This window comes from Mixophyes fleayi, chromosome 3 (assembly GCF_038048845.1).
Source record: "Mixophyes fleayi isolate aMixFle1 chromosome 3, aMixFle1.hap1, whole genome shotgun sequence".
Classification (NCBI taxonomy): domain Eukaryota; kingdom Metazoa; phylum Chordata; class Amphibia; order Anura; family Limnodynastidae; genus Mixophyes; species Mixophyes fleayi.
Genome location: NC_134404.1, coordinates 75,429,898 through 75,447,043, shown reverse-complemented (window position 1 = coordinate 75,447,043; position 17,146 = coordinate 75,429,898). Strand labels below are relative to the sequence as shown.

The 17,146-nt window shown below is 43.9% G+C and overlaps 1 protein-coding gene across 2 annotated transcripts in view; it reads left to right on the top strand.

Annotated features, from left to right (window-relative positions):
- The window catches only part of SGPP2 (sphingosine-1-phosphate phosphatase 2), a 99,554-nt gene that overhangs the window by 20,522 nt on the left and 61,886 nt on the right, over positions 1–17,146 (top strand). The window contains exon 1 of one of the 2 annotated variants that reach the window (XM_075201862.1): positions 10,446–10,774. The exons of the other annotated variant lie outside the window; for it this stretch is intronic. The gene's annotated coding sequence lies outside the window, so the exon portion shown is untranslated. Of the gene's footprint in view, positions 1–10,445; positions 10,775–17,146 lie in introns of those variants that run through there. 2 annotated transcript variants of the gene reach the window in all.

Genomic DNA, 17,146 nt, shown 5'->3' with positions numbered 1-17,146 from the left:
ACGGAGGCAGCGGATAGGAATCAGCTAACAGTCACGATGAAACAGACGAGTTGCAGGTTGAAGACTGTAGTGCACGGAGGCAGCGGATAGGAATCAGCTAACAGTCACGATGAAACACAGACGAGTTGCAGGTTGAAGACTGTAGTGCACGGAGGCAGCGGATAGGAATCAGCTAACAGTCACGATGAAACACAGACGAGTTGCAGGTTGAAGACTGTAGTGCACGGAGGCAGCGGATAGGAATCAGCTAACAGTCACGATGATGAACAGGTGAGTGGATGTGGATTGAAGACTGTAGTGCACGGAGGCAGCGGATAGGAATCAGCTAACAGTCCCAATAATACATGGTAGAGTTGAAGTGGTTAGAAGACTGTAGTCCACGGAGGCAGCGGATAGGAATCAGCTCACAGTCACGATGATGCACAGAAGGGTAGATGTGGTATGGGAACCACAGTAGTAGAAGTGGTTTGGAAACCACAGAGGTAGAAGTGGTTTGGAAACCACAGGAATCAGCAGCGCTGAATAAACGAGGAAACACCTTCAGAGACTCATGGGGAATGAGACTCCAAGATCAGGCAACGTGGTGTTGACCACAGGTGCTTAATATAGGGAGTGTTGCCTGATCTGCCAATTAAGTTAAAGGAACATACACTGAAGGATTTAGAAAGGGCTGCGCATGCGCAGTCCCTCAGGATGGAGGACGGCCACGGTTCCTAAATGTCCGGGAAGAAGCACTTACAGTCCGGTGAGTGACAGTACCCCCCCTTTTAAAGGTGGGCACAGAACGCCTGGAACCGGGCTTGTCCGGATTTTTGGAATAAAACTTCTTCAGAAGGGCAGGAGCATTAAGATCTTCACCTTTGATCCATGAGCGCTCTTCAGGACCAAAGCCCTTCCAATGAACGAGGAAACGGAGAACTCCTCGCGAAATTTTTGCATCCAATACCTCAGTAATCTCGAAATCTTCCTCCTGATGAACTTGAACTGGCTGAGGTGCTGAAGGAGGAGTCGAGAAACGGTTGATGATGAGAGGTTTGAGCAAGGACACATGGAAGGCATTGGAAATCCGAAGATTCTTAGGAAGAAGAAGTTTAACACATACTGGATTGATTACTTGAATGATCCTATATGGACCAATAAAACGAGGAGCGAATTTCATAGATGGAACCTTCAAACGAATATTTTTGGTAGATAACCAGACACGATCTCCAATTTTTAGTGGTGGAATAGCCCGCCTCTTCTTATCTGCGAAAGACTTATATTTGTTAGATGTCTTCTTTAAACAGGTTTTGACCTGAGACCAGATATTTTTGAAGGTCTGACAAGCAGTCTCCACAGCAGGAACTTGGGTGGGCGGGAGGGCAGGAAATTCCGGAAAAGACGGATGGTGACCGTGAACCACCAGCCCTTGACTTTTTGAAGATGACTCCTGAGATCCATCTTCAACGTCCGATGACGTCACGAACGCCCGACGAGGAGGAAGGCGTTCAGACTGAACCTTATCGCACAGATCCGTAGAACATACACTGAAGGATTTAGAAAGGGCTGCGCATGCGCAGTCCCTCAGGATGGAGGACGGCCACGGTTCCTAAATGTCCGGGAAGAAGCACTCACAGTCCGGTGAGTGACAGACGCCTTGGTAGCAGCATTCTGGCAAGGGCTATCGGACAAAATTAAGGACGTACTGGCACCCCAAGAACTTCCTACCTCTCTGGATTCGATAATCTCTCTTTGTAATAAAGTGGACCTTCACTTCCGCGAAAGGTCAGCAGAGAAAGAACATCCTAACTGCTCATCCTTCAAATCCGCTCTTCGTTCCCACTCAACCTCTCCTACTCCTGAAGAGCCTATGCAGATCGGGAGGACCCGCTTAACATCCAAAGAGAGGGATAGGAGACGTCTTAACAAGTTATGTATTTATTGTGGCGAGCCAGGCCACTTTCTGAATTCCTGTCCAAAGAGGCCAGGAAATGCCAGGCCCTAGTCTGTTTCGGGGAGGTCAGACTGGGGACATGTAAATACTTCCCATACTCCGCTTGTTTTCTCACAGTCTCCGTATTATGGAGTTCCTCTGAAGAATTTTCTCAAGCACTAGTGGATTCGGGTGCTGTGGGGAATTTTATTTCCTGGTCTCTAGTATCTCAGTGTTCTATTCCTGTGTTACCCTTAGAGGCACCTGTTACCATCACTGCCATTAATGGGTCTCAACTCCTGGGAAGTATTGTTCGCTACCAAAACTAAACCACTTACTCTCCATATTGGGGTTCTGCATTCGAAAACAATTTCATTCTTTGTTTTGCCGCACTCTACCACTCCCATTATCTTAGGTCTGCCCTGGCTTCGTATACATTCTCCTAGCTTGGATTGGAATACCTCTGAAATTCTGGCCTGGGGATCTCATTGTCGGTCCAACTGCCTAGCTCAAGTCAAGCCAGTTAAGATTCTATCTTCTGCTAACAAAACGTTCTCCCAGGATTACCTCCTCAGTATCAAGACTTCGCGGATGTTTTCGATAAGGTCCAAGCTGAGCTTTTGCCTCCCCACGGCCCTTGGGATTGTCCGATAGAATTGCTCCCGGGGTAGGATCCTCCCAGAGGAAGAGTCTTTCCACTTTCCCAGCCTGAAACCTCAGCCATGTCAGTATATGTCAAAGAAAATCTACAGAGGGGCTTCATCAGGCCGTCTGTCTCTCCAGCCGGAGCGGGCTTCTTTTTTGTCAAAAAAAAAGGACGGTTCTCTCTGCCCCTGTATTGATTACCGAGGTCTCAATGCGGTCACGGTAAAAAATCGGTACCCTTTACCTCTCATCACCGAGTTGTTTGACTGCATCAAAGGGGCCAAAGTCTTCTCGAAACTAGACCTACGAGGGGCCTACAACCTGATCCTCATAAGCTCTGGAGACAAATAGAAGACAGCATTTAATACCTGTAAGGGTCATTACAAGTACTTAGTTATGCCCTTCGGACTTTGTAATGCTCCAGCTGTTTTCCAAAGTTTCATTAATGAGATCTTCAGAGACCTGCTCTATTCTTCTGTGGTCGTCTACCTGGACGACATCCTCATCTTCTCCCAGGATGTTCATTCACATCACCAACATGTCATTGAGGTTCTGTCTAGACTCCGGAAGAACCAACTGTATTGTAAGTTAGAGAAGTGCTCCTTTGAAGCTTCCTCCATGACATTTGTGGGGTATATCATCTCCGGCTCTGGGCTACAGATGGACCCTGAGAAAGTTCGAGCAATCTTTGATTGGCCACGTCCCGCCACCCTCAATGCGGTGCAACGCTTCTTAGGGTTCTCAAACTACTACAGACAATTTATCCAGGGGTATTCCACCATTGTTGCCCATATCACAGCCCTCACGAAAAAAGGGGCCAATACCAAGGATTGGACGGAGGAAGCCTTGGAGGCATTCACATTTCTGAAACGGGCCTTCTCTTCTGCACCCGTCCTCAGACAACCCAATCTCTTGCAACCATTTTTTCTAGAAGTGGACGCCTCTGCTATTGGAGTAGGAGCAGTACCCAGAAGTATCCTCCTAACAAACTTCTTCCTTGTGCCTTTTTCTCTCGCAAGTTTCTACCCGCAGAACGGAATTATACGATTGGAGACAGGGAGCTGTTGGCCATGAAGTTGGCTCTGTCAGAGTGGTGTTATCTTTTGGAGGGGGCTCAGCATGTGGTTACCATATTTACTGACCATAAAAATTTGTTATACCTACAGTCCGCTCAGTGCCTCAACCCTCGCCAGGCCCGTTGGTCACTGTTCTTCTCTCGTTTTAACCTCCGTGTGACCTTCAAGCCAGGTCATCTTAACAAGAGAGCAGATGCACTTTCCAGGGCCTTTGACTCCAGGGAACTCTGACCTGAACTCTGATCTACCTCTCAGTCGTCCTATCTTGGATCCTAAATGTTTGGTAGGACTCACTACGACCAATTCTCCTCCTGGGAAAACATTTGTTCCTGCTTCTCTTCGGAAAAAATTACTCTGCTGGTGTCATGCCTCCAAATTCTCCGGACACTCTGGGTTTCTCAAGATTTATGAGTTGATATTCCGCTCCTATTGGTGGCCTACTATTCGATCAGACGTCAAAGATTTTGTAGCTGCTTGTAACGTATGTGCCCAACACAAAAGTCCTCGTGCGAGTCCTATGGGTCCATTACAACCCTTGTCCATACCCACCAAGCCCTGGACTCATATTAGTATGGACTTCGTTACTGACCTTCCACACAGTAAAGGATGCAATACCATCTGGGTCATTGTGGACCACTTCTCTAAGATGGCCCACTTTGTTCCTCTCACAGGTCTGCCGTCTTCATCAGTCCTCGCTCAACACTTCATAAAAGAAATCTTTCGTCTGCACGGTAGTCCCATGGAAATTGTATCTGACAGAGGGGTTCAATTCACCTCTAAGTTCTGGCATGCCCTCTGTAAATCCCTCCGTCTACAACTCAACTTTTCCACGGCCTTACACCCACAATCCAACAGCCAAACTGAAAGGGTGAATCAGGATCTGGAGTCATTCATCAGGTTATTCTCTTCCGCCTCCCAGGACAATTGGGTTGACCTCCTGCCATGGTCCGAGTTTGCACATAACAATCTCTTCCATGAGTCTTCTGCTTTTTCACCATTCTTTACGGTTACTGGGCTTCATCCTCTGTTTCCCAAATTTTCTCCTCTCCCACCCACCCATGTTCCGGCTGTTGAGGATACCATTCGTGACTTTTCCACCATATGGACTAAAGTGGTTGCAAATCTTAAAAAGTCTTCCTCTCGTTATAAGACATTTGCGGACAAGAGGCGCCGAGCGGTTCCAGCACTCAAGGTGGAAGACAAGGTCTGGCTATCAACTCGGAATATTCCCCTCAAGGTTCCCTCCATGAAATTTGCTCCTCGCTTCATTGGACCCTATAAAATACTCGGGTCATCAACCCAGTGTCCTACAAGCTTCAGCTGCCCGCTTCCCTTCATATTTCCAACTCCTTCCATATTTCTCTTCTCAAACCCCTCATTATCAACAGGTTCTCCATTCCAGTATCCACCTCCACAGTACCCAAATTTTCTCAGCAACAGGAGTTTGAGATCACACAGATCCTGGATTCAAAGATCTCCAGAGGAACCACCAAGTATCTGGTAGATTGGAAGGGCTTTGGTCCAGAAGAGAACGTTCTTGGGTCAACGCTTCTGACATCCATGCTTCAGCTTTGCTCCGAAGATTCCATGCTCAGTTTCCACGGAAGACTTCATCTAAGCGTCCAGTGGCCACTTTTAAAGGGGGGGGGGGGTACTGTAACGCTCCGGTCCCACAGATAGTACCTGTCTCATTACCTGCAGCCCATTCATCTGGAAACTGCCATGTCCCAGCATCAGACATTCTCCAGTTCATTCATTCAGCTATATTCAGATCTGTGCAGGTGCAAGCCTATTGCACTTCAGGACCTCCTCCCTCTTTTTTTTTTTTGGCTAAGCACTTCTGGAGCACTATTTAAACCTCCTGGATTCACCTGTCTGATGCCTGTTCTTCAAGCTCACTTCCTGCAGCCTGTGGTTCTGGTTCCTGTTCTTGTGGTTTCACTGTGTTCCAGTCTGCTCTCAGTTCGTGGTCTGTGCTGAACCATCGCTTTTCCAGTACCTCTGTTAACATCTCCAGTGTACATCATCGTGACAGCTCCGGTTCTGTCATCGCTACCACTCAAAGCCGCTATTACACCTGTGACTCCTCAGCTGCTATCACAAGTTACCTCTGCCACTCCAGCCTGCTCTCAGTCTCTGGCCGTGTTGAACTATCGCTGTTCCAGTACCTCTATTACCATCTCCAGTGTACATCATCGTGACAGCTTCAGTTCTCTCATAACTACCACTCAGAGCCGCTACTACATCTGTGACTCATCAGCTGTTACCACGGGTTACCTCCGCTACTCCAGCCTGCTCTCAGTCTCTGGCCATGTTGAAATATCGCTGCTTCAGTACCTCTATTACCATCTCCAGTGTATTCTATTGTGACCGCTCCAGTTCTCTCATCACTACCGTGCAGAGCTGCTATTTCATCTGGGACTCACCAGCTGTTACTACGAGTTACCTCCACCACTCCAGTCGGCCTTCAGCCTCTGGCTGTGTTGAACTATTGCTGCTCCAGTACTTCCATTACCATCTCCAGAGTACTTCATAGTGACAGCCTCTGTCCTCTCGTTGCATACCACAGAGCACCTATTCTCCTAGTGACTCATTGGCTGCTGATCATCAGCCTATATTATTGTTGTGCCTGTATTTATACCACTCATCTGTGGACTCCATCGTCTCCATCCACTTCACCTGGCTCCCCCACATCGTTCTGCTGTAAACTCACTCACGGGTCCGCGACCTGCAGACTTGGTGCAGCCAAGACCATACCTCCTTGTGGGGGTTCCTGGTGAAAACCACCTGTCTGTTAGACTCCGCGCCCATGGGTGGGCTTAGCCATGTTCAGCAGAGCCTAGGGATCAATTTCCTGTAAGCCAACCGTGACAGGGATGCGAGCAGGATGTAGGACAGGTGACCGTTCCCTGGCACCTAGGAGAAGTACGGGGATGGTGCCTGACATGAAACAACATTACATGTTCCCAATCCATCAGATCTTCCAAAGTTATAGTGGTTCTGGTTGAAACACTGGTGGTGTTTAAACACTGGCTATAGCTGCATCAATTTTTCAGTACTGATCACCATTGGGAAGCTTTCTCTACCTGAAGGTAGACATCCGGTTAAGACTCTTAGATTGGGCTGATGTTTATCAAATACTTTAATAATTTGTTAATAAAGAGTGGCTGGGATGGTTTACTCCATAATGGTGAGATGTGGAGCAATTTCCACAGCTGCTTTGTAAGAGAGATACCTGCAGGAAACTCTTAATACATGCTAAATTCACTTGCTGGTCTTTACTGTGTGTGTCTCGGAAGTGACATCACACCTGTGCTGATATCCTACTGTGCATGCATACACCTTCTCTTTCAATAGAAAAAGTAAGTATGTGCATCATGTCCTGTTTTTTTCATGCTACAATCAGGTATTTATGAGCCATTTTTCCCCCACAACAGTACTGGAACTCCGGGAACACGTAAACCCTTTACTTAAAGCAAAAAAATCTACACCACACTACACAAGCTCCTTACTCAGCTTGAGAGACAGGAATAAATACACCAGTGGAAGGAGTAGTTACATTATATACTTTCAGAGGGGTATTTCTTCCTGTCCCTACTTGGAGTTTACCCACTCATTATGGCTGCCATGGAGGATGAAAAGGAAACAAGATTTAATTTTGTGGAGTCAGATTATTGACATACGATAATGAAGTGAAGAGGATTGCCCTGTTTGCCTCCTCTAGATCCGCCACTGGCATGATTTCATGAGCGTTTTCTTTAACATATCCTCAGGCTTCTAATCCCAAACGCCTTTTTAACACATTGAAATCTCTTCTCAATCCTCCCACCCCAAACCCTCTGTCTACTATCAGTGCCCAGGATCTTGCTTCCTACTTCAAGGACAAGATTGATAAGATCAGACTAGAAATAGTATCCTCTTCCTCGACAAGCAATCAGCTTAATTCCTTCCCAGCACCCTCTGACACCCTCTCTTCATTTGACCCCACAAATAATGAGGAAGTATCTACACTTCTTTTATGTTCCTACTCTACCTTCTGTCCTCTTGATCCTATTCCCTCACAAATTGGTAGAACCTGTCTCCTGTGCTCATTCCACCTCTAACTAAAATCTGTAATCTCTCGCTCGCTACTGCTATCTTTCCATCATTATACAGTACGCAGTGATTATTCCTATTTTGAAAAAACTAAATTCTGACCCAAACTCTCTCTTAAATTATCGTAACATCTCTCAGCTCCCGTGCCCCTCCAAGCTTCTAGAGAAACTTGTCTATATTTGCCTCACATGCTTCTTTTCCGCAAATAACCTATTGGATACTCTTCAGTCTGGCTTTCATTCTCAACATTCCACAGAGACTGCGTTGACTAAGGTTGTCAAAGATTTGATCGCTACTAAAACTAAAGGCCATTACTCTTCTAATTCTCCTGGACCTCTCTGCTGCAATTGACACTGTTGAACACTCTCTTCTCATACAAGCACTACAATCCCTAGGTCTTGAAGGCACTGTCCTATACTGGTTCTCATCCTACCTATCTAATCGCTCTTTCAGTGTTAATTTCTCTGGATCCACTTCTGCTCCGCTTCCTTTATCAGTTGGAGTACCACAAGGCTCAGTCCTATGTCCTCTGCTATTCTCTATCTACACCTCTTTTCTTGGAAAACTAATAATCTCCTTTGGATTTCAGTATCATCTCTATGCGGATGATACCCAAATCTATCTTTCCTCTCCTGATCTTTCACCACCTGTGTTGTCTCGCGTTACTCACTGTCTTTCTGCCATTTCATCTTGGATGTCTTCTCGCCATCTCAAACTCAATCTTTCTAAAACAGAGTTAATAATATTCCCACCCACCAACAAAAGCATACCTGATATTTCTATATCTGTTGACAACATGACCTTAAAACCCACCCCTCAAGCTCGCTGCCTAGGTGTGATCCTTGATTCAGAACTATCTTTTGTTCCCCACATCGACTCTATATCTAAATCATGTTACATACACCTAAAAACATTTCCAGAATACGCACATATCTTACACAAGACACTGCAAAAACCTTAATTCATGCACTTATCATTTCCCGTATTGACTATTTCAATTCCCTCCTTACTGGTCTTTTCCAAAACAGACTCAAACCCCTACAATCTATTTTGCACGCAGCGGCTAGATTGATTTTCTTTGCAAATAGTTATTCCTCTGCTGAATAACTCTGTCTCTGCACTGGTTGTCTATGTTTTACTTAATCAATTATAAAATATTTTTACTAACCTACAAGGCCATCAACAAAGCTGCACCAACATACATCTCCTCACTGGTCTCAAAATATCTCCTAACTGGACAACTCCATTCTGCACAAGATCTGCGTCTCTCATCCACTCTCATCACATCCTCCCATTCCCTTTTTCCGGGCTGCACCCACTCTGGAATTCCCTCCTTCGCACAATAAGACTTTCCTCTTGTCTACAAATTTTCAAGCGTTCTCTAAAAACCCACCTCTTCAGACAAGCTTATAATATTCCTCAACCACCCTCTTAACTTTACTAGATTACCCTATTACCACCTGTTACACAATCCACACAAGACAACAACCCTCTGACAAACATTGCTGGGTGACTGGATCATATAGCATGCTAATCCCTTTTTTTTTTTTTTTTGTACCTTTGCAATCTGGCTGGACTAAAATTCAATATATAGACTTAACCTCATTTATCTAACTCCCATTGACCCATAGATTGTAAGCTTCCGAGCAGGGCCCTCTCATCTCTTCGTCTGTTTTACCCAGTTTGTTTATTACTGTGTTTGTCCCCAATTGTAAAGCCCTACGGAATATGTTGGCGCTATATAAATAAATGATGATGATGATCATTGTATTTTTTTTGTTATCCTTTCATGGGCAGTTTTTCGCATATCTGAAGTGGAAGACAAATGCTTTAGATGCTCAGTTTTGGAAGAAAACCTGTTCTAAGCAAGTTCATAGTTGTAGTAGCAGTGTCATATTGTTATCTATATAAGACCAACTTATTATGTAGCTCTTTACACTTAGAGAAGTCCCTACCAAACAAACATACACACTCAAATCTGTCCAAAGCCAATTTACCTACCAGTGGTAGGCTACTGGGGCACCTAGAGGAAACCCACACAAAAGCATGTAGAACATAAAAACTCCACACATATGGTCATGATTGGAGTCAGACCCATAGCCACAGCTCTGTGTCACCTTATAAGATCATGCCGTATTGTATTAATTTTTTATGATGGACATGATAGTGCTCTGTGGAATATTAAAATGCTGTGATTTTTGTTTTACATCCTTCCCCTTATTATGCTTTTTATTAACCTTTTTTTTTTTTATTTGATTTTTTTTAATGTTCTTTGATCTTCACAATAAAGCTCTGTTGTGGGTTAAGAACAAGTCACCAGTCAACTCACTCACCGAGCCAGGCTGTGGGGAAGCAGACTGGTGAATTGCACTCCACCAGCTGGATGGACATATAAAGTTCCAGGCTATTTCACTTGTCTGCAAAGTCAGCCAATTTCAACGCTAAGGCCTGTAGCCTAGTAGTGGGATTACAGCACTCTGTGCAGAACCGCTGTTGGTAGGTCTCGGTATTTAGGGCAAACCGGTCATGGCTGCTTTCACTTTTCACTTTTCCATAATTACTGGCAAAGAGTACCGCATAGGCTGCCTGACCCTCCCTCCTTTAGGAGAGGGGCAACTGGAATAGCCCAGCAGTTTTGGGCACTCAAATGTGGTCAGTGAAGCATCAATATCATTGCCAGCCTTCATCATAGGAATTAAAGGAGCCATTGAAGCGTGAGCGGAGACAGCTTCTACCTTGTCTCTCAGCCTCCTGGTGTGCAGTACCCTGAAGAGTATGAGTAGACATTCTGTTTGTTTTGTCATCTGCTCAATTTGGTCCTGCTGGAGCTGCTGCTGCTGTACTTCTTGTTCTTGCAGCTCCTTCAATGTACCAGGAACTGCCACATCACAACTCCACGCTATCTCCCATGTCTTCAAGGCAGGAGATGATCCCTCTTCTGATACCAACTTGTAGAGAGTTAACAACAAGTCATCAGCCAAAGTCTTGAGTCGGGGTCAAACAGGAGCTTTATTGTGAGGATCTACAGCATAACACAGCAATACAGGTGAACAGCAAAACCAAAGCAATACAGAAAATTATATATATAGGTTCCTTCAGTGGAGAGGTGTGAAACTTCCACCCTCCCCTGACACCAGCCAAGAAAGTGAAACATAATGCTACCATGACAGGATAGGCTTTTACTGGGGAAAGATCAAACAACAATTAAATGCAGTACTGTAGCGAATGCAACTCTATGAAACCTTACTTCAGTTTTTCTAAAAAGACATGCAGTATTCTTAAATTAGCAGCAATCAATAGAACATGAACATTACACTATAAACAATCAAAAATAAGTTCAAAAGTTCAATCCTTGAGTTAGGTACTTCACTATGGTAATAATCACTGTCCTTCTAATCTGTCTCATTCCTGACCTGCAATTACAAAGAGGAACTTACTAGTTTTTCGATGTCAACTTCCAGCACTCTCCAGTATCAGCCAGGCAGCTCCTTCAGTTTCAGCGCTGTTCAGTAACCAGTCTAGCAGCATTAGACTAGGTGTCGGAGCTAACCAGTTAGGGAGCAAATAATATATAGTGGAGACTATAGTCTTCTAATCTGAATTCCTTCTGGGGTATTAGCCTGGACTGGATAATAGGAATTCAGGATATTTATCACAAGTCTAACGTCCTATATTTGGTCCAGTAACCAGCCTAGTTTAAAAAAAATGAGAATAGGATCGTGCTACCTTAGCACTGTACAGTGACCAGTCTATCAGCCATTCTGTCGGCAGTACCATCTGAATAGTTTAGCAGTATTTAATCTAGTTCTTTTTTATCTAGTAATCAGTTATCAATCTGGAAACATAAAGTCTGAGGTTGGAGTCTGAGAACTAGATCTAAGACGAAACAAAGTTATTTTTAAAGTGGAAATAAGACAATAAGGGTTTATTTATACATAATCAGCATCTAGCCTAAGTGATTGGTAATCCTTATGCAGTGAGGACTGTATTTAAATGTACAAATCCATACTAGGTATTTGGATAAACAGGACATAGCAGTAACTGCACCATAATCTATTAAACATAAACTGGGGACCTGACTATAACTCCACTGGAGCAAAGAGAAATTTGTTGACAATATTGTGTGGAAGTGTAACAAATTAACAGGAATAGGATTAAAAAACAGCCCAATTCATTGAAAAAACAGGCAGGAGAGACAATAAGGAGTAGTGTTTAATTTACATTGTCTTGTCTTTCTGCGCAATGTTCTACTTATGACTTTATATTTCAGTAGTACAGTCATAGCCAAAAGTTTTGAGAATCATCATCATCATCACCATTTATTTATATAGCGCCACTGATTCCGCAGTGCTGTACAGAGAACGCATTCACATCAGTCCCTACCCCATTGGAGCTTACAGTCTAAATTCCCTAACATACACAGACAGACAGATAGAGAGACTAGGCTCAATTTTGATAGCAGCCAATTAACCTACTAGTATGTTTTTGGAGTGTGGGAGGAAACCGGAGCACCCAGAGGAAACCCACGCAAACACGGGGAGAACATACAAACTCCACACAGATAAAGCCATGGTCGGGAATTGAAGTCATGACCCCAGCGCTGTGAGGCAGAAGTATTAACCACCGTGCTGCCCATGAGAATGACACAAGTATTGGTTTCCACAGAGTTTGCTGCCTTAGTGTTTTTAGACCTTTTTGTCAGATGTTGCTATGGTATACTGAAGTAACATTACAAGAATTTCATAAGTGTCAAAGGCTTTTATTGACAATTACATTAAGTCTATGCAAAGAGTCAGTATTTGCAGTGTTGACCCTTCGTTTTGAAGACCTCTGCAATTTGCCCTGGCATGCTGTCAATCAACTTCTGGGCCACATACTGACTGTTGGCCGCCCATTCTTGCCTAATCAATGTTTGAAGTTTGTCAGAATTTGTGGAGTTTTGTTTGTACACCCACCCCTTGAGGATTGACCACAAGTTCTCAATGGGATTAATGTCTGGGGAGTTTCCTGGCCATGGACCCAAAATTTCGATGTTTTGATCCTCAAGCCACTTAGTTATCACTTTTGCCTTATGGCAAGGTGCTCCATGATGCTGGAAAAGGCATTGTTCGTCACCAAACTGTTCTTGGATGGTTGGGAGAAGTTGCTCTTGGAGGATGTTTTGGTACCAATCTTTATTCATGGCTGTGTTCTTGGGCAAAATTGTGAGTGAACCCACTCCCACCAGTGCAGAGCTTACTCGGGAATGGAAGCAGGCAGGTGTGAGTGCATTTTCTCTGATGAATCCCCTTTCAGATTGTTTGGGGCATCTGGAAAAACGCTTGTCCGGAGAAGGAAAGGTGAGCGCTACAATCAGTCCTGTGTTATACCAACAGTAAAGCATCCTGAGACCATCCATGTGTGGGGTTGCTTCTCAGCCAAGGGCGTGGGCTCACTCACACTTTTGCCTAAGAACACAGCCATGAATAAAGAATGGTGCCAACACATCCTCCAAGAGCAACTTCTCTTAACCATCAAAGAGCAGTTTGAAAGAATTTTCATGAGAGCACCTCCAGACAAAAATCTTATTTATAATATCATTCTTCTTGAGATAAATATATATCTAGTGCAGCTTCATCCCACTTCTCTTAAGAAGAGTGATAAAAGGTCTTTTCATGACGCTATACTGAAGATGGAAGTGATAGGCTTGTGAGAGCGATTGGATGGAGTAAAGGAGAGACCAGAGGAGAGTTTAGTGTTGTCCATGGTGATGGAGGAGGGGTTGGAGACTTTGGAAGTAGATGACCTCACTATTAGACATAGGGGGCCTGATGCTGAGCAAAGCAAAAAAGAAAATAGTAAATTTGCTCCAAGACAAACCATATTGCAATGCTTGTTTGACTATATAAAGAGAATAGATGTAACTTTTGAGTGGACCATGTAGTGTGGTGGTAACCAGGCAGATTAGTCTTGGGAAGTTAATGTGGAGTCGGAACTTGATAAGCTTGCCTAAAGAAGCGAGTTTTCAGGGTACACCTGAATTTTGGAGGCTAAAAAAAATCATTGTGCCAGGAAGGAAGTTCCACAAAGTGGATGCAATCTAGAAAAAAAAGTCCTGTAACCAAGCTTGGTGGTAATAAGTGGGGATGAGAGGCGTAGATCTTGGACAGAGCAGAGTAGTTGGGTTGGGAGATATTTTGAAACGTAAAGAGTTTTATGTAGGTGCAGTTTTGTAAATGGCTTTTTATGTTAGTAGAAGTATTTTACATTGTATTCTGTAATATTTAAAATGTATGTATTAACATATAAAGTTTCTGTACTGTTATTAGGCTGTAACACTATGCTTGGCCCTAATTTTAGCCACTACCTCTCTTTCCTGGTGCCGGCACAATATGTTAGATGACTTTCTATGGCCACTGTTGATGGACACCAGCGTCTCTTAACTCCAGTCCATACGCACCTCCAACAGAAATTTAGACGTAGGGCTATGGAAAATATAATTATAAGTGAATGGTGCATGAAGGCTTGAATTTTTTTAACACTTCTCCCCTCTGAGCATTCTGATCCTTCATTACTACTTATGTTTTATGGTGGCTGCATCCCTGACGTTCCCATTCTTAAGCTGTCTCTCCCTTTACATTTTCTTTTACCTATGCTCCTGCACCATCTTCTCCCCTGTTTCTCTCACATATCCCCCATACACAATCTTCTCCTATGTCCCTCTCATAAATCCCCCTGCACCATTGTCTCCTCTGTCCCTCTCACATATCCACCTGCACCATTTTCTCCCCTGTCCCTGTCACATATGCCCCCGCACTATCTTCTCTCCTGTCCATCTCAGAGCACATCTCCGCTGTCTCTCTCACCTATCCCCCTGTGCAATCTTCTCCCCGGTCCCTGTCACATATCCCCTGCAACATCTTTTTCCCTGTCTCTCACATATTCCCCTGCACCATCTTCTCCCCTGTGTCTCTCACCTATCTCCCTGCACCATCTTCTCCCCTGTCTCTCTCACACATCCCTCTGCACCATCTTCTCCCTTTGCCTATGTCACACTCTCGGCAATCCAATCCCCCTGCCCCCCGCAGCTTGTAGCAAATTCCCCCCCACTCCTATGCGCATATCTTTTAAAGCAGGTGCTCCTGAATATTTGTTGACCACATGCAGGGTGACCATCATGTCATGTTCTCCCTCTGTTGGTTTGTCAATTTTTCTTGCAGATGTTGTTGCTGTTGACATCATATTACCATGATGGTCCTGTAAATGTAAGTATTGTTTTTTTTACCTCTAGTTCATTTTGGTCATCAATGTATAAAAGCATAATTATAAGTATGTACTCAAGTTAGGACAATCCTGCCCTGATCCTGTACCATGTATTAGTAAATATATGCAACAAACCCTTGTGCATTTTATCAATACTTTATTTTTCTCAAGTGACAGTGGGGAGCTGGTATATCATTTTTCAAGCACTTGACAGAAATTATAAATTGATTGACCCACTTATACACTTGTATTTAGTGTACAGTATTGTTTAGGAATTTTCTATATATGTTGAGGCCATTTTCATGTTTTAAAATTTTCCTTACCACCTTCTTTTTCACCTGTTGTTTTTTTTTTTCTTTTGCATTTTGACTCATTTTGTAAATGACCTTCAGTGAGTATACACACACCAGGCAGCCATGAGGGGTCCTATGTGGCCCTTTTTGCTTCCTTCCCCTCTCTTCTCCCTCCCTCCCATCCTCCTCACCTCAGCAAATGTTAAGTCCTTCTAGCTGTAGGTGCACCGAGGGGTGGGGTAGGGGTAGCAGGTGAAAAGCATGGGGGTCCTGGCCTGCCTATGCAATGAGAGGAGTCACCAAATTGGTGTGGCCATGCCCCCATCAGGGGCTATGGAAGGGGCCTTAAGAAGTTGCTGTACTGGGGCCTCTCTTGGTGACCCTGGCAGATTGGAGGGTTAATAGTGTAGCTACTAGCTATACGTGGTGTGGACTTTTATCATACAAATATAGATAATAAGAACAGTAGGTACACATTATTATTTAAATATAATTCTTAGATAAATCACATGAAAGAATGCATACTTGCAAACATTTGTAAAAATTTTTGCATGTATGGGATGTAAACACTGTATGCTGATATAGAATGCTTACACCTGTCTAACAAATAATCACTACGGAACATGCTAATAATAACATTCTAGAGAATTTTAAATAATTACCTTTTTTTAAAAAAAATTGTACCATTTATCATAGCTACTCAGAACTGTATTTGACAATCCAAACAAGATAAGTAGCACTTGGGAGTTGGATAATATTTTTTAAAAAAATATACAAATATTAATAGATACAAATGTTCAAAACCTGGAAGTTAGCAACTATGAACACTTTGAAGGTCTGCCCCATAGCATCATGTTCATCTTATCTGAAAAACACCAGGCAGTATCATCAATAGGACAAAGTGCATATTTACACTTTGTCAAAGAGTGGATACAACACACAGGAGGACAGAGGTCTCCTCCCTGTGATGTTAGTAATCTTTTGTTTAATGCATCATCCAAGTAAAATACAATTAATGAGTTGTGATGACAGCTTTGTGTAATAATCTAGAGATTATCTGCCAACCCATTGTTTACAACACCTATGGTAATGTATTATAGGTCATTTCTTGCAAGGGACAAAAACAATAGATATTGTCTATTGTTACATGGCTCTATGGCACCTGTCTGTAACTATAATTGTGTCAGCATAGAGTTTCTCCTTACAAATCTTGAGCACACTGGTGCCTATATTGTCTCCTAAGTTATTTGCTTTTCAGTCATTTCTGAGTCCAAGGTAAGTGATGATTTGTTTTTAAAAACATTTTAAACAAACCAAAAGTGACAAGAGTGAAGGACAGTGGCGGATCCAGAGGGGCGATCGGGGCATTGGTCCCCCTAGCAGCAGAAAGCCTACCTTTAAAATAGGTCCCAGCCGCTGATCAAAATGGGAGGGGGTGGGGCCAATCGTGAGCGGAAGGCGGGGCTAAATGCGGGCCAGCCAATCAGAGTGGTCCCAGAGCAGATCAAAACGGGAGGGGCATGGCCAATCGCGAGCGGAAGGCGGGGCTAAATGCGAGCCAGCCAGAGTAAAGGAGGGGGCGTGATTATGCAAAATCGCCCCCCCCCCCCTAAACATAAAGTCTAGGTCGCCCCTGGTGAAAGAGCGGATTGGGAACTTAAAGTGGCCTGACAAAAAATTCTGAAAGTGGCCTCATGTAGGCGGGACCAAAACAACTGTAGGCGGGGCCGACACAAAGTAGGTTCTGTTAGCACACCTTTTGCCCTAGATAGAATTGTGATAAGTGGGGCCAATGCCTGCGGTGGTGATAACAGAACAGGTATTGCAGTGGCACAAGTAACCCCACAATGCTTCCCCATGCAAAAGTTATCTTCCCGCCGCAC